Source organism: Sylvia atricapilla, chromosome 4, assembly GCF_009819655.1.
Source record: "Sylvia atricapilla isolate bSylAtr1 chromosome 4, bSylAtr1.pri, whole genome shotgun sequence".
Lineage (NCBI taxonomy): Eukaryota > Metazoa > Chordata > Aves > Passeriformes > Sylviidae > Sylvia > Sylvia atricapilla.
This window is the reverse complement of record NC_089143.1, coordinates 54,086,006-54,098,697: the sequence shown is the minus strand read 5'-3', so window position 1 is coordinate 54,098,697 and position 12,692 is coordinate 54,086,006. Positions and strand designations below refer to the sequence as shown.

Genomic DNA, 12,692 nt, shown 5'->3' with positions numbered 1-12,692 from the left:
AGGTAAGGCGTCGCTGCCGGGCGGTACCGCCGGGCGGAGCCGGGCCGGACCGCGGGGCGCCGCTGAGTGCCCGCCGTGGGGGTGCCCCGGGGCGGCGGGGCCGCGTCTCCCCGCTCGGCAGGTGCCGCGGTGATCCGGCGTTTGTCGCCCCGGGGCGCGGGCGGCCCCCCCGCCGTGGCCTCGCCTTCCCCGCCCGCGGGGCGGCGGCCGCCGGGCGCCCTGCGCCGACCCGCGGCTGCGGCGGTGGGGGCGGCGGGGGATCGGGGCTGCCGGTGCCGCAGCTCCGCGCTCGTCTCCGGGAGCGCCGGGGATTTGCCGGGGCGGGCGGCGCGGGGACAGCGGCGCTGGCGTCTTTGTGGCGGGGCGGCCGGGGCTCGGCGCCCGCAGGTGTCACCCGGGGGGCCGGCCCGGGGCAGAGGCAGCGCCGGCGGGGCCGCGGGGTGCCCTGGCGGCATCGCGGGGCTCGTCGGGCCCGGCCTGCGGGGGCAGCTGAACCTGCCCGGCCATCGCTCCGGCCTCGCTGCTGCAGGTGACGGGTGAAGAAATCGCATCCTTTTTGTGTGTGTTTTTGGCGTTTCTTCTTTCCGTTTCTAGGCGGTCTGCAATTAACCTGAGAAATCGACAAGAAGTGGTTTCAGAAATGGGAATGGTTAGGGCCCGGCCGCTGGCGGTCATGTGTGACCCTTGCCATGGATTTGGAGGCAGGAGCTGGAGGATGCTGCATATGCTTTCCAAAATCGCATGGCAAGCTTAAAAAGTGGAGCAGATGGTGATTGTAGTGCTTATTATGGAAGAGGTTCGTGGGAATCCTTTATTTCGTCTAGATAGTTTTTGTATTGCTTTTCCTAGCTAAAGAGCTTGTCTTTGACTTTTGGCAAGGAAAGGATGTTGCTGTGAGTTGTCCTGCAAAGGAACGGGGTTATTTTGCTTTGCTTTTTCTTTGAGAAGGGATCCCTCCTCCTTCCCAGCTTTGTGTCTCTGTCTGTCCTTTGGGATTGACAGCAGTAAGTGTCTTGGCATAGACAAACTGCAGTATGCTTTATTTTCTTATTGCACAACTTTATAGTTGAATGTAACTAGAAAGGAGACTTAGAGTAGTCTCTTATCCCTCTCTATGCCAGATGTGTTTTTCTGTCTAGTATATATTGCACTTGAAGTGTTAAACTCTCTGGGGGCAAGGAGGTGGGATGTGAGGCAAGGTCTACTAGCTACTTCAAACAATTCTCCTTGCTCATACTTAAGAGGGAGAGAAAGGAACATGCTGTAAAAGCAGCTGAGGAATATATAAAAGTGAAATATTAATGAACTGAAAAAGCTCAGATAGCAAAGATATTGTGCCTAATCTTTCAGGGGGGCTCTTGTCCTCTTTGTAACTCTTCATATGTGTGCCTGTAGTACAAATGCAATTGGTATAAAGGATGGTAGCATTTGTATTTAGCTGGAGGTAGTAGTGGTACATTTTGGGGTGTTTTTTTGGCATTAGTGATGATGTCTGGAATAGCCTCCTTTAGCTGTGACTTTTGAGACTGCTGTAAGAAAGAGAATTACTACAGAAACAGTAAAAAATATTTCAAGAATGTTTTCTTGGAAATATAAATGGGAAGGGCTGACTCAGACCTGGAATAACCCAAAGGAACAGCTAGTCTTGGAAAGTCCTCTTAGACATCATGATGATGACTGAGGTATTATTCATGTCTTGCATCCCAGAGGCCAACATCCCATAAATAGGACAGCACTGTCTCAGGAGAAGGTAATAATACACAGCTGTCCAGGATCTGCTGAAAACGAGACATAGAAGCAAGGGGTGTTTTCTGAAAGCCGAGGTTCCTTTTCCTCTTTGAGTCTGGAGTGTGGGATGGTCCCTGTAGTTTGATTTACTTCCCCAGTTTGCCTTGGAAGGAAACTAAGTGCAACAGCGTCCTGCCATAGTATGGTGAGAGAATTTAGTTGAGTGGGAAAGTCAGCCCACAGGGTGAAGTCTTGTAAGTCCTGAAGGCTCTAATCCTGGGCAGGACTTCTTGGAGTAGGTGGGGGCTTGAGTCAGGTCTGCCTCCTGGAGAGCTCCGTGCAAGCCTGAGTAGGGCAGCAGATATGGGGAGCTGCACCAGAAAAATCACATGGAACAGCACATACTATCTCTGACTTACATAAATTAATGTTTGGTTTTTAAGTCTGTTAGTAACAGAAGATGCTGAAAAAGCATCTTGTATCCTCAGGTCTGTGCATGTGGTCGTGTGAGAGCGTGATCTCCTGTGCTGCGTAAGTTGTGTGTGGTTGGATTTCTTCTTTTAGGTTCAAACCTAATGTCACATGAGCCTTTGAAGTTGACATTGAAGAAGTTAGATTTGGCAGTGTTTTGGAGCTTTTTTTTTTTGCTAGAGCGTTTCATAAACTGAAAGAAAGCTGTAGAGAAGTTGCTCCATTGGGAAAAATTCCCACTCTTGCATGTAGTTCATGGAAGAGACTATGGCTTTGTTGGATTAGCCCATCTAGAGTACTAGAAAGAAAAATGGCAACTGTATGTTTGATATGATGTTGGGAATTATACAGATACAAGTAAGTTACTGAGAAAAACATTTTGTGAAATTAAACTCAGTGATAATTTTCATCATAAATCTACCTGCATATTCTAGAACTCTGACACTTGCGTAGTGTTTAATGGGATTGTTTTCACTGTAGTTTTGGAGGCCTCCTAATAAAAGGAGGCTGCATATTAACCTTCCCTTGGGGCAAAGGAAGAAATGAATGTTGCACTGTGGTTTGTCTGAAATTGAATGATACTAGTAAAGCACGGCATGAAATAACATAACATTCATGTGTCAGTAAATATATCAATGGAAAAGAAACCTTATGAACCCTTAGTCAAAGTAAATAGCTAGTAGCTTGTTGTGGTGAGGGGCTGAACTATATCTTGTTTTGCAGAAGTTACTCTTTGTTGTAAGATGTAGTGCCTCGGGTCTTCCCCTTGAGAATAGTTTTGCTGCAATTGGAGGGGCTCATCAGCAGGTGGGAGGGAGTCAAACAAAAGCAAATACACATAAATACACCTCATACACCTACACACATAAATAATGGCAAGTAGGGGCTGGGTTTGTTTCCTGAAAAATGACTGCAATTTCCTCAGGTTTTTCCTTCAATATTGCTTTTATTTGGCAGTTTTCTGCAGTGACACTAAACTGGGTTACCTTGATAAAGTAAATATGCTTTTGTACTGGACTTTAGCTATTGAGTGTACTGTCTGTGTGAGATGGCATGTAAAATAACAGAACTTGCTAGTACCTAAAATGTATATTGTCATTTGTACTGGTAAGATTTCATATATATTCCTGTGCTTTAGCAAGGGCCTGTAACTTTAGGAGTGTGAAAGATGCAGCTGTATATTTTACAGGCATCAGTATTAAACCTCTATAGCTGTTTGCTTGTTAATATGTGGTTACTTTGACTTACTGCTTCTTGACATGTTCTCAGTGCACTACATCATGGGGTATGCTGCTTAGATAATGCCAACTCACTCCATGACTGAAGGCTCTAGTATCATTTGTCTGTTGTATGGCAGTGAAATGATAATAATAGTGATAATGCTAGTAGTAATTAATGCTTTCTATGAAGTCTGCTGCCTTTACATGAAATGTGACTGTCCTATACAGGATAGTTGGGTTATAGTAAGGGAAAAGAAGCTACAGGCAGGCAATAAGTATAAAGTCCTAGATGTGGAGGAAGCATATTTATTAAATGCGCACCGTTGTCTGGTTGTGTGTGTTCTGTAATTCTGCACAAAAACTAAAACTTGAAAATTAAAAACACACTGTTCAGAGGGATTACCAGATCTGAGTGATGGTTTTGTATCCAAACACTGTATGTTGGCTCCCCATGGTGCTATGTTTTTGCCCTGATTATTGCTGTGAGGGCCCACGTGAGTGTTGAGGTATGGGTATGTAGTTCTTTCCTCATACATGGGACATTGAAGCAGTGATACGTGGACGTCAGACAGCTGATTTGTGATCAAGACAGTTGAACTGGAATATGCATGCCAAGTCCCACAGTCTTATCTTAATGGATTAACTGTGTTTATAGAGTTTGTTTGATAACTTGGCATAGATGTGGAAACTTCTTACAGATCCAGTTACAGGATTGTGTGTAAAATTATGCAGCATTTTCTCAATAAAGACTAATTACTGTCAGATGATTTTTTTCAGTCTAGGCAAAAAAGCTTTCCCTGGATTTTACTGTGTTGTTAAGTTTGAGAGAAAGCAGTTCTGCACTCGTAGAATGTAATGATGCTTTTACATTATTTAAGAAAATACCATTTAATTTTTCATAATGCTCTAGCATATCAGGAATTTGAGATCCAGCTCAGTCAGTAATGCTTCTGAAGATCACAGCTGTTTTCCAGTACGAGGAACCAGTTGTGACAGACTGGTAGGAAGCTTTTAAAAACACTCCTTGATAAATTTTGCTAGTGCAAATCATTGCTTCTGAAAGTATATTGTTTGGTTCTAGTGCATACCCAGCTCTGACTTTTTTTGCTTATTTCACGATTGTTTTTGTTTTTCAGTTTGCAGAAAACAGTGATCCTAGTTTGATGTGCCATCTTTGTGATCTCTTTAAACATTTTAAAGAGGAAATAACAGCTCTAGGTGATGTACTGATTTTGTATAGTACAGTGGGATTTAGATTTGGGTGAGAGTACAGTAGTATTCAACAGGTTTCTCATCTGTGTGTTGCTTGTGGTATAGTCCAAACCTTGTCATTTACCTAAGAAGCAATGACATCTGTTCAGCTGTCACCTCCCAGTGATGTTAAACTGCTACTGTGTGCTGTGCCAGCCAAATCTCACACTGAGAGAAATATGGACTCACCCTGTACATTGAAAATGTGGTCAGAGAGAGAGAGGTATGCTGTGCTCAGGTGCCAGTGGCAGTCTCTGCCTGCTGTGCCCATATCCAAATACACCAGCAGTTTGTGCTTTGTCCTGTAGGCTAGGTACTAATTCCAAATGCTACAGTATCTTCTAGTGTTAATTTAGTGCAGTACCAATTTGTGGGGCTATACTTTAGAACTATCCTACCTCATTTATTTATTAATTTTAAGTGTTTTGTCTTCATTTTTTTTTACTAAATGGCTGGCAAGGAGAGAGAAAACCGAACTTTTACCATGTATTCTTGCAGAAGTTATGACCAGTGGCAGAATTGCTGCTGATTTGAATAGGAGCCTTGGTAACTGTTTTGTCAGGTTTTATGACTTTAAAATATGGTGCCTAGATTCTTGATGACCAACTGAATGTGTTGTGGCACAGAGGCAATGGAAATAGAGTAACAGCCTTGCCAAGAATAGATTGCCTTTGATTTTTTTATTAGTTGTCACAACACTTAGTACTTTATTCTGTGCAAGAATATTTATTTTGTTGTTAACACTGAAGCTTTAAATAAAAATGTAGTGTATATATTGGAAGGATGAAAATGCTAAGAAGCTAATTTCATTTGGAGTATTCAGAAATATTAATAAATTGCCTTGGAAAGCAAATTCTGCAATAATATATTCATTTTTTTCTGTTGATTTTGCTGAAGGGAGGTGAGTGGGAGAAAACTGTGATAGGAAAAATTATGTGGCTTTCTCCATGTTTATTTCAAACGAAGGGATGCTGCAAGATGATGCACATTCTTTCAGATTCATTGAGACCTCTCAAATACCTTGAGTGCAGATCATGCCTTCAACTATGAGTATAAGGTATAAATTGTGACATGTTAAGCTTTTAATATTTCTTGATACTCAAACCAAGTATGTTTTAAGTTGGGCCACCCAGCATCTGCAGGAAATGGCATGTCCAAGTTGATATCATGTAGCATACATTAGTTTCAATTTACATTTGGAATGCACAAACCTTGTGGTATAATAGAATCATAGGATCATTAAGGAAATGAGCTCCAAGATCAAGTCCAACCTTTCATCAAATACCAATATGCTCACTAAACCATATCATAGAGTGCCATGTCTCATTTTTGTGGTACTCCAGGGACTGTGATTCCACCACTTTCCTGGGCAGACTGTTCCAATGCTTAACCACTCTTCCAGTGAAGAAGTTTTTCCTAATATCCAGTCTGAACTTCCCTTGGTGCAACTTTGGGCTGTCCCCCTTTGTCCTGCTGCCAGTTGCGTGGGAGAAGAGGCTGACCCACAGCCTCATTTCAGGTACTTGTGGAGAGTGATAAGGCTCCCTTGGGACTTGCTTTCTCCAGCCTATAGAACCCTCAGCCTCTCCTCATAGGGTTTATGTTCCAGACACATTATTTGTTGCGTGGCTACTTGGCTGTTTGGAAAACAACCCACAGCATGTGAAGGCCCACCTGCATGTCTTCCAGAGGCAGCCTTTGAAGGCATCCCAGTGGATTTCTTCTGTTGATTTTTTCTGTTAGGTATCCTGGGCTGGGAGAACCAGTAGGTATCTCCTATTCTCTTCTGGTTTTGCTGTTTCCCTTTGTAAAAGTAGATGTGGTACAAGGAAGGTGATAGCAGGCTGTGCTCTCTGTGAATGGCAAAATAAAATGGATTTATTTTATATGAATTTAAATTTTGAATTATGTCAATATGTAGTGTTTTATAGCTATCTAGTAGAGAGATTATACCGTGAGTAGGACACTCGAACATCCTGATTTGTTAGTTTTGAACAGTTTTTTTCAGTGTAGTGGCTGTGAGCTCAGAGAGAAATGTTGGCCCTATGGCCCAGCAGCAAAACTGCTACTGGTTTTAATGAGGCCTTGATTATACCCTTAAATAATACTTCAGTGTCTTGTCTGTTTGCTTTGTACAGCGTCTGTTTTTTTCAAGGACTGATTTTCAAAAGTTACCGCACTTGTATTGTTTTGATGGTTTTTGTTACATTATTAAATTCTTAGTACTTTTAGAAATTAGGTATAAGCATGTTTCTTAAGATAAGTAACTCCAAAAGAATAGGAATTTTTGGATGTTTAAGGCTACAAATACAATTGATGTGAATATGTTCAGTGTCTGAAAATGAACTGCTTTGTACCATCAGGTGCCTGTACTATACTAATGGTGATTATGCAAGGGGACAACACAAGGCCTTTAGAGTTTTTATCAAGTTCAGCTGGAGCAGAAATTCAAAAGACCAGGGTAGTTAAAATGACAGCTAGATATAAAATTTTCAGAAATATATGAATGATGGGGAAGTAGAAGGAAGAATACAAGATTTGGGAAAACTGTTTCAAAATAATATTGGCTGGAATGTTAGGAAAAACCATGAGTATGGAGTAGATGAGGAGGAAATAAATATGAAGAAATTAGTTTGTCAGGTGATAAGTGCTGACCCTACAAATGGCTTCTTTTTATCTGTTAATATTTATTTTATACCTAGCAAACTCTGGGGCATTTGTTGACATGGGGAAGAAAAAGACACAGAGGACAGGTGGTGGGGAACGAAGGGAAAATCAGCAGTTCTGTTCTCCCAGCTCTCTGCCTTTGTTGTACTCAGCCACTACAAACACGTTAGAAGGAATTTAGGGATTAGTCACATGAGCCGGAAGGTAATCTCTATTGTCTTTAAATCCTCATCCCAACATCCTGATCTCGGTCAGTTATGGTTTTGGTGTCTGTGGCAGCATCTCAGCAAATTTGGCACCAGTCTCTGGTACTTGTTCATGCCCTTAATAAGGGAGTAATGTACAGTTGTCCCTTAATGATAGGTTTTGTTTCAGATTAAACTTCTGACAGGCAGAAATCAGAACCAGAAGCTACAATGTTGTTTTAAGATGTCAGACTTGCAGCTCTGCAACACTTGTGTCTATTTTTATTGGTTTTGCTAGTTAACTCTTTTTATTTAGTATTGAGCTAAGAACGTGCACGTAACCACCTTACATGGCTTAGCTGAAAACCTAATAGCTTATGCATCTGAATCCTCTTTGTCAAGAGACTCACATCATTTTTACGTATGATAGTTTCAGGGTGTTAGCAGGTAGAGAAGACTGGGATGTTAATGTGACTTGAATGAAGTTTTTAGCTAACCCATCCTGCGAGTTGCTTACAGGGATACATAATTAATATTCCTGAGACTCTGTGGGGATAAATTTTCTGGGGTAAGTACTGCATGCACCTGTACGTGTGCGTGAGTATATATAAATACATATATATATCAATACAGATGTTTTCAATGAAAGAAGGTCAGCAGTGGTGATTTCAGTTGGAAGCTGCAGTGTTTTTACTATGGAATAGTGAGTGGTTCAGAAAATAAAGGATTTCTTTCATTTTTGGGTTTAGCAACAGTAAAACTGAAACATAAATCCACTCTGAGATATCCAGTAACTGGGGGTAGGCAGAAAATGACAAAAGCAAAAAAAAAAGCTACTTACCCTGGTTTCAAGAGTTTGTTTTGTTGTGAGCAAGATGCTTCTCAAAGCCGTTTATTGCAATACACACATGATTTGTAGCCTTGATTTGAGAGTGCCTTAGGATTATACCGTTCATTGAAGAAGGTGAGCAAGAAGTTACTGTTGGAAAAGAGTGTGAAAATTTTAGATTTTTGTCTATTTTCTCACACTTCCATTTGAATTTTACTGACATGTTGCATTGTCAATGTTTCATTGTGATTCTGTATGCTTTGAAAATAGTTAAAGTGGGGAAAATGTATATATAAAAGAATCAATTCCTTAATCACTGTGATGATTCTTATAGTTTGCATAGGACAATGCATGTGACTTCCAAAATGCTGAAGTTGAACACCAGGGAAACTGTAAAACACTTACACTGCAATATATCTTCTGCAGCATTTTCTAAATATAGACTGAATCCTTGTCATAAAGGGTTTGTATAGTTAAAACAAAACAAGACTTGACATGACATAGAACAGCTTGAGAGAGGCATGTGAGCTATAGGTGAGGAACTATGAGAAATTAAACAACTGTTTCAAGTGAAGGATTTTTGGAAGGCTTGGGAGGACAGTGAAGATGCCCCCCCTTCAGCTGAAAAAAAAAAAAAGGGAATTTAAACTCCTTTTGTTGCCTAGTTTTTTTATTAGTAGGTTTTTAGAAACCACTGTTTCTTTTTCATTTAGATAATAAAACCAGTAACTATATGAAATCTACAGAAGTTCTTTGTTTTGTAATAAATAAGAAAGGAATTTAAAGCTGTTGTCAAATGTACACTTGTGGGTCTGCTTCCTCAGCTGCTGTTACAGCACTGCTTCCTTCAGTGGAGCTCAACACATATTGCTTGTAGCTCCTTTTTTGTGTTTATGAGGCTGAGCAGTGGCTGCTGATGGTAGTGGAAGAAGGATGGGGCAGGCAGAAAATGCAATAACTTTTGATCTGCAGTGCCTCTAGCACCCCGTCCTTGGGATGTTGTTGGTTCTCCTCTGTTCCTCTTTAAGCTGGTTTTCTGTGCTAGTAGTTGAAAATGAAGCTTGTCAGCCTTTGGTAAGTTATGCTGCTTGGACAAAAAATGAAAACACATTACAGAGACAACAACTTCTTCTGATTTTCTATGGAAACAATACTTGCTTATCCTACTGTCCAAGGATCCTACTGCACAAGCTGCACCAGATGTTTTTGAACTTCTTGGTTGCTTTCAGTAAATCGCAGTGTTATTGGACAAAAGAGTGGAAGTCTTAAAAAGACAAGTTCTTCTAAGTTTTGAGAAATTGGAGGAGAGGCACTCATGTAAATTCTCTAGCTGAGAGAAAGGCTGCATTTCACGATCAGTATCAAAGAGTCCACCTAGGAGAGGAGTCTTGCTTGTGTCCTGGCTGCTTGGAGCTTCCTAGACATGGAAATGAACCAACCACAATATGCAAATCTGTAGGTAACTAAGTCTGTTAGATCTGGTATTCATCATGGCATATGAGGGGAAAAAAAACCCAAAAAAACCAAAAAACAAAACAAACTGGGTGCTTTTCTTAAGCTGTTTGTTTGAGGCTTTTTTTTTAAATGGTCTTCGTCCCTTCCCCTGGGTTATTTTATATCACCTGTTTTGAAAGCCTGGGGTGGAGCACTTATTCAGGGTGTTGGACTGGCGCCTGCTTGATGAGAATTGATTTGTTTAAGCCCTTATGTTGTATCCATTTACAACAGACCTGAAGACTTGCTTCTCTCTTTTTTTTTTTTTTTTTTTAATTACTTTCTTACCTGAAGTCCTCAAGCTAGCATATTGCAGCCATGAACCTTTTATTTAACTCAGCTTTTGACTGGAAAGATAGCAGCTATTGTGTTTTTTTAATTGGTCTGTTCACATTGACACTCAACACATCTGTCAGCAGAAGCAAAGAAGGCCAGGCTTCATTTTGTTCTGTGGTGTCAGAAAAGAATGGAAAGCCCAAACAAACCTCGCTGTGCAGAAGGTGCAGTTGAATTTGTTTTGCTTTGAACTAACCTATTCTGTCTGAAAGGACAGAAACTGTGCCTGCTTAGTGAAGTGTGTATTGGGCTGTCTGGACTTGGATCTCTCCCTCCCTTATTACACTCAGTTACAGATACTCAGCTGAAGATGGGAAACCAGGAATTTATGCTCTGTTGCCATTCAGCTCCTTTCTGGTACCTCTGGTTTGAGAAGGTGCATTAAAAATAGGCGAGTAGGAGAAAACTTCAGAGGCATCTATTTTCTGGGCAATAGCAAAACACTTAGCAATTAGTTGTGAATGCAAAATCCAAATATTTGTATTCAAATAGAGTGCATTCTTACTGAAGTGTTTTAAGTGGTTTGTTGCTCTAGTAGAAAATGAGCTTAGAAATAAAGCAAAGGAGTCTTTGTGTCAAGAGAAACTTAATGGAACGTTATGTTTCAGTACTTTAGTCTTTATGCTAAGATTTGGAAAGCATACTACTTTTCTCAACTGTACCTGAGCACAAATTATGGTGAGGAACATGCAGAAAAAATGTTGAAGAGAGTGACTGTGAAAAACAATGATCTTGTGTGTTTGGCACAGTAACAACATCAAAAGACTCCTCATGTGTTTGTTTATTTTGGAAAACAGTTGGGCAGGGCAGTACTGTGATTATTCAAGTCATGTTTGGATATAAAATGAGCTTGTTTTGCTCTGTCAGGCAGGTGTTGCTGTGTTCCAGTAAAAAACATTTGCTGAGCTTGTCTGCAAAAAATGCACCTGTGTATGGGAATGACAATTTCAGCTGGGACAAACTGCTATGCCGGGCACAGCAAAATGGCTCAAGGGTAAGCCATCCTTTTTTAAGCTGGGATTTTTCCTTTGGCACCGTGATAGTTTTGCCCTTCGCTCCTGTTAGTTGTGCTTCAGCCACTGCTGGTTGTACTTCACTTGAGCTCTGGTTACCAGATGTGTGTGTTAAAAACATCTTTTGTATTTTATCTATTATGTATGATGGTTATTAGGAAAAGTTATTTCATGGGCTACTTTATTATCTTGAATACAGCAGCTTGTAATACTTATGGGTTTACCAGAGGGGTTTAATGAATCTGTGACAATAGAAACAATTACATGGGTGGTAGAAAGAATCCTTGAATGTATTATTTTTATTTCCCTACAGTTAATCTTCACATATCAAAGTAAATTAACCAGAATGTGCTGTGTGGATGTCTTCTGGATTCCCAAGTCAAAAGCTATTATGAACAAAATGTCATTTTCTTTATTCCCTGCCCTACAATCCTTTCTCGAAGTATGCTCCTAGTGAAGTCTATATAAGCGAACAAAGTAATATTCTGCATACGTTCGTGGTATTAAGTGAAAGACACTAGTCATTGGGATATATGCAGGTGAAATTATTTCAGGAGGTATTTTTTCTTCCTGTATCTTCGGCTCCTGCCACCCTCTGTCTCCATCCAGCTGGCTGGTGTCACCCATCCTCATGCTCTTTGTTATTCCAAGGGTTGGCATTTCAAGGCCTATTGTCCATGTTTCCACGCAGAGCTCAATCTGCATTTCAATCTGCAGTTTGCAAGCCGAGCTACCTGCACCAGGTGTATTTCTCAACACTACAGACGAGTGTCTCCGTGCCTCACTTGGTCCCTGTAATGCCCTGAGGGATTGCCATCGGAGTGGCATTTACTGAAGAGGTCAGGTTTGATGGAAACTGAAATTGTAACCTGGCTGGAGATAAAACAATATATTTTGTATTTGTTTATTTCTCTAGGAGCAGATACATGCAGAGATGAATTTCAGTGTAATCCTCAAACTGTGTACTGTGTTGTGCTAATCTCTACAGCTACATCTGATTACAAAAGAAAAAAAGGCCACTGAGTTAGGCTTTAAAAGTTTCTGCCATCTGTCCTGGTGCTTACCCTTCATTCACCTTAGGGATGTATTGTGAGAGGCTAGGCTGCCTCTTGGGCTGTTTTTATCTTGTTTCTCTTTTGGACTCTGTTCAGATGGAGCAGCATGTGGGTCTTCTGTTTTACCAGAACAATGCAGATCCTCATATCCTATGCTTCAGTTGTTTAACCTAGCAGCTTTGAATTCGGGACCCTCTTTTTCCCGTGTACCTCTTCACAGCAGCTTGCAGTGGAGTTATCACAAGGAAGAGAGGAACGGTGTGCTTTCCTTCATGCTTGGGGTTTTAGTGCTGGTGGGATGGTTTTACACTGCATACATTTGTTGGCTGAGTGCATCTCCAGGTCCTGGCCATGTAAATGACTGTAGCCTTTGGGTGCACTCTGGATCAGGGTCCTCCTTTTGTCCTCGTCTGGCACTTCACTGGTTGTGTCCTGCTGGCAGA

At 41.2% G+C, this 12,692-nt stretch overlaps 1 protein-coding gene across 1 annotated transcript in view; it reads left to right on the top strand.

Annotated features, from left to right (window-relative positions):
* The window catches only part of CCSER1 (coiled-coil serine rich protein 1), a 621,205-nt gene that overhangs the window by 22,854 nt on the left and 585,659 nt on the right, over window positions 1-12,692 (top strand).